The following is a 10259-nucleotide window of genomic DNA, read 5'->3' on the forward strand; positions in this document are numbered from 1 at the left end:
AGCATAGGACCCTAAAGATTGGTTCATTCTTTCCACAGACAAGAAATTCTCTTATCATTTCATCATGAAATCTTAGTTGTAGGTTGGCAATTGTGTTTGTGTATGCTCATGAAAGACCAGTTTTTATTTTGGATCAAATTTTTTTGTCACTTTAAATTTTAAGAATCAGTGATTTGCTATGAGTATTCATGCAAATCACAGTCAGTCAATAACTTAATAGACAATTTGAGAATTGCCAAGCCAAGAAATCCATCACCCAGCAGCCAAATTGCCAATAAACTTTATCTCCCAACTTAGTTATGCCAACCTTTGGACAGCAACTATCCTGATAAAAATGTCTGGTCACTGGATCCAGATGGCTCAGGAGGCAAAAGTGAGGCTTGCACAACCCTCCCTCACTCAGAACAAAGTCAAGTGCAAGTCATGTCATCATTTCTCTAATGTCATGGTGAATAAGAAATTAGATTTTCTTATTAAAATTGTAATATCATTCAAATTTAATAGGCCTGAGCTATTGAACGTTTAGTCTCAGGACTTGACCATTCTTTAAACCTTGTATGTCCTTGGCAATAAAAACAGGAACTCGCCACTCCTGAAACTGCTTATGTTCAAGGGAAGGTGGCCCCTTCCTTGAGCATAAGCACTTGATAGTGATAAAATGTGCTGAGCTTCAAGGTTTTTGAACATGTCAGCAATTAAAAAGCCAGAATTAGACCCAGACACACAAACTGCATATGCTAGGGAAGTAGGCTAAAACTCTGTATGTAACTGCCTTGGCCGAGAGCCTTCTTTTTTGCGAACCCTATAAAAAGCTCGGACCACAAAGTCCTGTTGAGCCTCACCCGTGGGAGGACGCTTCGCGCGGGACCATCTTTACACAATTTGTTCCGGCTGCAATGGGGCTCCCAGCCGATGAGCCTCACCTGTGGGAGGACGCTTCGCGCGGGACCATCTTTACACAATTTGTTCCGGCTGCAATGGGGCTCCCAGCCGATGAGCCTCACCCGTGGGAGGACGCTTCGCGTGGGACCATCTTTACACAATTCAAGTTGTTCTGGCTGCGACGGGGCTCCCAGCCGATTGAGTTATTGGAGGTTCCCTTGAATTGGTGATGTATTCTCTTCCTCTATCTATCTATTGTAATTATAGCCCTTGTATTAATAATCATTATATTTGCCCTCTGCTTCTTCTGCTATCCTAAACTGTCTGTACCGTGCCTTGTGTAATTAAAGCTTTTTACTTTCGTTTTGATTGAGTCCGAGAGCATCATTTACAGGAGCGAATCCGAACTTTCTTAATACACATGGTCTTCTTTGAAAATGAAGGAAGAACACAGACATACAGCAGCTAGACAATCCCTCTGTGGACCTATGCTTGAAGGCTTTCCATCTTCAGGATCTGCCAGAGCTGAGCTGGCCTCCATGAATGATCATCTATGGGAGGAGGAGCTCCATGAAGATTCTCTTCACAATCATGAGTAATCTCCCTATGTAGCCTTATACATGACACTGATATTTATGGCCAAAAGCCTATTCCAGGAGAAGCCAAGGTGTGTGTGCACGTACATGTTAGTACCCTGGCTTGGAATTGTAACTTAGGAACATGCTGGAACTAGAGACTTTAGAGAAACTATGCCCCAACTATTTGGGGAAATTATTCCACTCCTCTCTGGAACTGCCTCCCTTAAACTGGGATGTCTTGAAAAGTAAGTAAATGCATGCACTTGCCTAACTTGCTATGCCTAGCCAGCCCCAGACCAGACCATCCAGCCATCCTGTCACTTGCCCTGCTGCTGCATCCATACACCCAATGCATCTCGTATGGGCTGTAAGGCCAGGACTTAAAACACTTATAAACTAAGGCAAATCGTAATCCACTGGGGCTGGGCTAATACCTCTGGAAAGAAATTGGGGAAAATAGCAAGGATGTCATCAAACAACCTCAAGCAAGATGATCTTTAGCCTTGTACAGGAAGTAGGAGTCTGTGATGGTCTAGCCAGAGGCTGTCACTTGGATTTGGTGTATAGTTATCAATTTTCCCTTGGGAGTCCTGGATTCCTGGAGCTTCTGGATAGCTCAGGTATCTTGGAGGGGTGAGGGCATGGACTTCATTGGTTTCCCATTCCTGAGGTTAAAAATACCAATGAACTAGGAAAGGAAGTTTCTAGATTAAAGTCCCTTCCACATAGAGAGTTTTACCATTATACTTTTGATATATCACAAAGTACCATAAGAAATTAAATGGCATTTTTAGGAGTTTTAAGAAATTCACAGATAACATTCAAAGGCCAGCAGATGACACAAAAACTTTAGAAACTCAGAAATGCATAAAATAAATGTATAGTATTATAATATAGCCTATGACTAAATACTTAAAAAAAAAAATTTAGACTTCTCTGTTATGAAGGGAGGGCCAAAAAATTTTATGCAGATTTTCCACATCATAGGGGTGCTGCACCCTACCCCCTGTGATGTGGAAACCAGGTAAGGAGAAAGGACATGACTGGGGCATATACAGCCCTGGTGGCAGAGAAACACTAGGTCAGAAAAACCCGAAGTTTGTTCTGTACTGCAACAATTGATCAGTGAAACAGTTAGGAATTAGCTAAATCAATATTTATATTAAATTTAAAGTTCAGTGATGGACCTCTAAATACTTTTTAACTTTATATCTTAGCTTAAAGTATTAATTTCCTTTGGGGAATGAAGGGCACAGCAGGCAGAAGAGGTGCTGAAGGAGGATGAATAGTGCAATATATGATAATAAATATGACATAATTTAGTTTCAGTGATTTATAGGGGAAAACTCAGAGTTTTTAATTGAAAAGCTGAATAAGCAACATTGATTCTGTCCTGGAGAAACTTAAGATGCTAAAGTAATGATTCTGATTGAAATGGATTTCTTTTTCAGTAAGTGATGCAAGTGCTTTGCTGGTGTAAGGTAAGAAGAGTCATAGATTTAGATACCTTATTTCTCATTTCAATTACTAGCTGATTTTTTGTCTTGTAAACAAACATTCAAAGGTCATACCACGATCTGAATGGATTCAGTGGATTTCATTACTGAAACTACTTGAAATCTGGGAATCCTGAAGGGACAGTTTAGCTCAGGAAGAGATAATCAGGTACACAAGGAAATGACCAGGAAATACCTCTGGTCTGACAATTCTTTTAACATAGTCATAGAATCATAGAATTTTAGATCTGGTGGGAACCTTAGTCATCACTTAGTTGAATTTTTCATTTCACAGATGGAAACCCTGACAGGTTAAGGGATTTTTTCAAGATCACTTTCTTTACTGTCTCCTCACCATCCTGACAGCCCTCTGGGCCTCATCTTCCTTCCTGAACCCTTTCCTCTCTGGGTATCGTATTATCTTGCCAAGGGGTCCAAGCCTCTGAACCATTTCTTGTATGTCTCTTTACCATACATTCACCACTTCCTTGCTAGTACCCCTTTATATATTGTTTTCCCTTGTTAGAATGTAAGCTCTTTGCTTCCTTGCATTTGTAGCACCAGCACTTAGTACAGTACATAGTAATGGATTAATGATTCTCTCTCTCTCTCTCTCTCTCTCTCTCTCTCTCGTTTCCTCTCTATATTATCTATAGCTAATCTACCTATACCACCAGACCAACCAGAGGACAATTTATTTAGAAACAAAAGCATTTTCTTGAAATAAAAGGCAAAGTAAAAAAAAAAAAAAGATTAATATCTTGGCACAGTCAACAGGGGAGTAGATTAGAACTGTAAGATACTTTTCAAAAGAGAGAACTAACTTTGAAGACAGAGGACCTAGGTTCAAACTCCATCTCTGGAGCTTACTGCATGTGTGTGAACTTGGGCAAATCACTTGATCCCTGGACCTCAGTTTCCTCATCTGTATATTGAGGAGATTGGATTAGATGGGTTATGTGGTCCTTTCTAGCTCTAAAACTATGATCCTATAATCTGACAAATAGATCCCTTGGTTATTGCTTTTGGTTCCAGGCAGGATCCAAGAAATACTGATTGGTGAGAGGAGGCCTCTAAGAAACAAGAGGCTAATTAGGACAACTTAGAAATGAAAGGGTTTGACAACTGTGACCCTACATTCAAGTGCTGGGATTCCAAAAGCAATGAGAAAGTTGTGACGTATTTGGCAAGTCGGGGCAAGTTTTAATAAACAGGCAAAAGCTGAAACCCACCAATTCATCCTTTTAGTGAAAGAAACATCTGTCTTGAGGATGAGGTGTCTTTGTTCAAAGAATTGTAATTGGCCCATGATAAATTGCAGAAGGAATATAAAGATATCAAGGCGAAATAAGTTCATTTTGATGATGGGGTAATATGGAAATTGAACCAGATGATTGATGATGTTGCTGATTTAGTCTCCACAGAGCCTGATTGATCAGAGAAGAAAGTATGAAGTATCAAGGGAAAAAAGACATAATGAGTCATTTGAGAATATTTTGCTTGGGTCTCTGAAGAAAAAGGCTTACAGAAAGGTAGAAGAGTCTAGCTGAGAAATTCTGAATTTCTGAGGCTGCAGGTCATGGGGACTCAGGAGATAGTATAAGGAATGGATATAACAAAGTGCAGTTAAGAACAGGGTAAAGTCTTGGGATCCCTCTGGTGTAGAAGCAAAGGGGAAAAAAGAGCAGGGTATTGGGAATACTAGAGGAATAAGGCCATGGATTTTGCTTGATGAGATACTTGCTGCAAATTTGTGGTGCCTCATTCATGAGAGAGAATGAGAGAGACAGAGATGGAGAGATGAAGAGACAGAGAGGGAGAGACAGAGAAAATGAGAGAAAGGGAATAAGAGAGAAAAAGGGGGAGAGAGAGCTACAGAGAATAAAAAACATAAAATGGGAAGAGAAAGTGGACAAAAGGCGGAAGGAAAGAGAGAAGGAGAAACTATATTGAAACTCAGATAGGATTCAGGAGCGGTGTACCAGATAAGAAGGAATCAAACAGTGCTCAAAAAATCCAGAAATGGATATCTTGGTCCTATGGGACAAAGATTGCTCTCAGCAATCACTTGAGGGACTACATATGTTCGGATTGCAAGGTTTTATACTTAGCCAGCAGGCGAGAGTACTCTAGGATACCGATCTCCAGAAAAGGAGACACTTCAAAATGATAAAGCTCTCAGAAGGAAAGATGGAGCTTTCTAATCCTATGTCAGTTTCATTTTTATAAATGCGGAGATATTAGATTCAGAATGAGAAAAAACTAACAAACAAAAAACCCAAACTACATTTCATAAAATTCCAGTAGTGCTGGATTAGGAAAAGGATTTAAATGGAAATGTATTGGTCCTCTGAATTCAGCATTTGGGGAATTGGATCCTGGTTAGTGTAGAACAAATGGGTTTTAGGTCATGAGTTAATTGGTTGAGTCACAGTGTACATTTGTGCATAAAAATATGCAACTCTGTGTGAAGAACTTTCTCCATACAAAATTGACAAAAGATAGGCATCTGAATACTCCCTTCAGATGGGAGGATGGGTTGGCAAATATTATCATGTTTTCCAAAGCTGAAAAGAATTAAAGGATAGAGACAGGGCTATTTTGATAAAATTATGAAATAAATTATAGATCGTACGTTTAGAGTTGGAAAAGACCTCCAGACCATCTAGTCAGGCTCCTGATTTTATAAATGAGGAAAATGAGGAGCCAAGAAGTTAAGTAACTTGCTCAAAGTCACAAAGGTAGTAAATGGCAGAGCCAGAATTTGAACTAAGTCTGATTCTAAATCCAGTATGCTTTCCATCACGTCATGCTGCCATGATGATACTCTTAATATTTTTAACCCTAGACCAAATAAGAGAAGAAAGAAGCAAGGTTGATTTCCAAGTCTAGGAGCAACAGGGAACCTAAACTGCTCTGTTTCCATAAACAGAAACATAGACAGGGCCCTTGAACTAGAAGCTGTTGGGACTCAGGTGGACTCCTGCAACGCATGTCACTGATGGTCAGTCACTTGGAAGTTAAAGCAACTCAAGTTCAGAATGCCACCTGGTGGTTTATACAGACATCATACTCTAATTATTCTAATACCACCTGTGAGCCTTTCCACTTTGAGTGCCACTTAAAGAAAGTGGAGAGGAAACTTTGGGGATATTACATTGTATTTTATTTTATTATGACTTTACACGAAGCAGAATGTAGTTGGAAAAGCTCTGGCCTGAAAGTCAGGACAATTGGATTTGAATCATGTCTCTTCCTCTGGCTAGTTTTGTGATGTTGGGCAAGTTAAATTTCTTCCCTGGTGTAATATGATGGAGTTAGACAAGAAGCAGCTCTCAAGGTGTGATCTGGGGGTCCCTGAAACTCAGGGGATTAGCAAGGTCACAAAAATTTCATAATTTCATATTAATACTAAGACATTTAAATTCCTATGTGGTCAATATCCATAGATATAATTCACATAAACTAAAGCTCTTGGCAGGGGAACCTGGTCCTGAGACTGAAAAGTTTGAAAACCACTAGTTTAGAATCAGATGATCTCAAAGTTCTTTCAAGCTGTTAAATTCACAATCCTATAATTATTTACTGAATAAGGTACCTCCCAGAACTAGTCATTTATGGTTTCTAATACTTGAACTGGACAGCTAGGAGGCACAGTGGATGGAGTGCAAGACCAGAAGTCAAGAAGACTCATCTTCCTGAGTTCAAATCTGGCCTTAGACACTTATTATCTAGGTGACCCTGGGAAAGTCACTTACCCCCATTTGCCTCAGTTTCCTCATCTGCAAAATGAGCTGGAGTATTTTTGACAAGAAAACCCCAAATGCGGTCACAGAGAGTCTGACACAACTGAACACAGCAACAACGACTAGACCTTAACATTTATAAAGCCCATTAATGAACATAATGTGCCTTCACCAAGGTAGAGTGTCAATTTGTACCTCAAATATGGCTCTTTAAATATTAATGTGGGGAACGAAGGAAACAAGCATTTATTAATCACCTCCTACGTGCCAGACACTACAAATATCTCATTTGATCCTTACAACAACCCTGGAAGTAGGTGCTATAATTATTCTCATTTTACAGATGAGGAAACTGAGGAAAAGCAGAGATTAAGTGACTTGCCCCCAGTCACACAACTAGCGAATGTCTGAGCCTGCATTGAACTCAAGTCTTCCTGACTAGAGGCTCAATGCCCCAGCTTCTGAGCCATGTAGCTACTGGGGGTCAGAGTGTTCCCCAAGGTTAAAAATGCAGATACATTGCTCTCTTTAATGCTGCTACAGCAAGCTAGTCAGTAGGAAGGACACTTGACATTTTTTTCCCACAAAAGAATGAAAAGGCAAGGCTAAGGACAAAGCTATCAGATGACAGGTTGTCCTTCAGACAGTTGTCTCCAGTCCCAGGTTGCTGCAGAAATGGAATTGGCCGCATCTGTTGCAGGCTCTTTGGGAAGCTTCCTTGCATGTTTTTGGTGAGTCAGCCTTCTAGGGCTAGAACCCAGCCACACTGTAGGACTGCAAAGTCCTCTGAAGGACTCTGGGGTTGGCCAGAGCTGGGCAATGGGTGAAAAGAGGCTGACAATGGACAAGACTGCAGGTGATATGGTTGTGGAAGAGATTATAAAAGAGGATATTTTCAAGCTCATCTTTGGTGTTCCAAATAAAAATCTGCTCTTAGAAACCCAGCTCCTGTAGGAGCAAAGAAGATAAATGTATGCTTAAAAGGCTAGCTAATTATGGGCTATTAATAATGATGATGATGTCCAGGGTGATTTCTAGGGCCAGAGATACTAGCTGCAAGACTTAATATCTCTTTACCTCAGTTTCCTCATTTGTAAAATGGGACTACAATACCTACCTCTCAGGGTTGTTAATATTTGTAAAGTGTTTGGCAAACCTCAAAGTGTTATACTATATAAACACTAGTTGTTGTATTACTAGGGTTCGTATCTCACCTCTGACACATAGTGGCTATGTTACCCTGGGTAAATCCCTTAACCCCTTCAGGGCTCTAGGTCACTAAGACTGATAGTTGCAGAGAGAGTGTCAAACTGCATTGGTAGAGGGAATTTCCTCACCCGAGAGTACCCTGTACTCAGGAAATCACAGTTCTGGTTCCTATCCCTGTCTTTCTGTGTCTACATAGCTTCTATATGTCTTCCTTAGAGACCATCCCAAGATAGTGTGAAAAAATGGAGCTGCTATTTCAGCTTTCTTTCTATTCCATTCTAGAGTTACCATAAATTACTGGATTCAATGAGGATTATTTTGGAAATAAGTGAACCTCAATCATGGCTCATGTCCCCACCTCAAGGTGAAACCAGAGACATCTAGTTGGAAATAAGTAACCTCAAGGTGAAACCAGAGATTTCTAATGTCAACTCAAGTCTAGATATTCTAACAAAGCAGATCACAGTATCAAACTGATGAGAGCATTTCATTGGAACAGAAAAGGAAATGAAATAAACCTCAGATAGATTAGCCATTGCTAAGGGCATTTGAGTACTGAGGGCTTTCTTGCCCTCTTTTTTCCCAGCATCATACAGGGGTGATGTTCACCTTTATCAAGGTTTCTAGTTACAAAGTGTGGAAAAGTGAAATGCCTTGGTACCTGTGGGGCTCATTATTTAGAGCTCTTGAATATTCCTGTACCTGACCTATAGTAGACCCCCTGCCTCACTTCCTCACTGTCAGCAGCCTGTTCAAAAGTCAACCAACATCTCCATTCCAGTTAAACTAGAGTCAGTAAGAAAACCAGATTATTGCGTAGCAGTTAAAGCCCAGATGTGATGAAGCAAGCATAAATTTATAGAGGTCAAAAGCAGCTTGATTCCTTCACATTCCCTAGCAATGTTCATAAATCCCTTTTAGAGGAGTGTTGAGCAGCACAAGGTCCAGATTCCTGAGAGTTCGGCTTTTAGGGTGTTGGTTATGGAATCATTAAAATAGTAGACTGTGGTGTTGAGGGAAGCAACTATTACAAGTAAAGTCAGAGTGAGTGAGGATTGAGAAAACAGGGAAGAAAGTCAAGAGAGAAGAGAAAATCAGAGTTGAAGAAGTGTGTAGCAGTCCCTTTAGTTACTCTGATTTCCTGTAGTCATCTTGAAGTGATAGTTATTCAAACAGCTAAGCTCCCACTTGATATGTCACTCTGTTACTGTATGGTTAGAGAGACGTATTCAGCAGTAACAAACTTGTAATCAGGACGTGAAACAACATGGATTGCCCCCTCTTGACTAATTCCACCCAACTTACATTTCTGGGCAGGGATCACCAGAGGGAGAAATACTCCAAAACCAAGGTACTGCTTGGGTTTGTACTACTAAAACTATATTTTGTGAGCGCCCCACCAGTGTATTTATATTTAATAGTCAGCAATTGACACAATTAGTTCAATCAAAAGCATTTCCTGAAAAGGCATAGTGCAAACAGTGGTAATAAAACCATTCCAACATAAACTTAGGGCACCCTCTCTCACAAATACACACAACTTCAGTGGGAAGGGGTCACCTATATAGAATACACTACAGAGACACACACATTAAGGAACATGTGATTAAGGTAACATGTTTCTGAAGCTGCAAGTCTCCAATGTTCCTTACTTTCTTACGGTGCCCTCCTGGTGCTCCCTCAGTGTTCACCATCTCCTATTAGGCCAATTACTCTCTATAAGAAAGGTACCATTTCCAGTGGGGGACCAGAAGGAAAGAGATGTTCTCTCCCCCCAGACATTAGAAAAAGAACAAGGAGAAGGAATAAAAGCAATTCCCTCTTAAGAACTTAAGAATTTCCCTGGTTGGCTGTCTTCTTAATTGCTGTATCCCTTGACTGAATTTTTAAAGGCTATCAGGAGTGTGACTAATTCTTTAAGAAAGTGAATCAAATAGCAAAACATTCTCAGCAACTTAGATAAAATAGTGCAATGCTTTCGGAACAGTTATGATCTAATCCAGCTTCAGTCCTTGTAGGTCTTCAATATAGCTAAGGAGTAAGGAAGGGAGAGGATCAATGGTCATTCAAAACTCTAAGTCCCTGTGGAAAGAGGATACAGTATCACCATTCTCTTGGGGTTTCTTTCTCAGTAGTTTCACCTCAGCTTGGCTATCATCAAAGTACAGTATTATTGTAAGCTCTTCAAGAACAGTACTCCCAGTGCTTAGCATAGTGCCTGGAATATTGTAGGTGCATAATAAATGCTAGTTGACCGACTATCTCCCCATGTTTTCTCTCCCTTGAGTTCAACTTTACCACATACTCCTTTTCTCTTTGACTTTCTTCTTTTTCCTTTTCACCCTTCT

This window comes from Notamacropus eugenii, chromosome 2 (genome assembly GCF_028372415.1).
Source record: "Notamacropus eugenii isolate mMacEug1 chromosome 2, mMacEug1.pri_v2, whole genome shotgun sequence".
Taxonomy (NCBI): Eukaryota; Metazoa; Chordata; class Mammalia; order Diprotodontia; family Macropodidae; genus Notamacropus; species Notamacropus eugenii.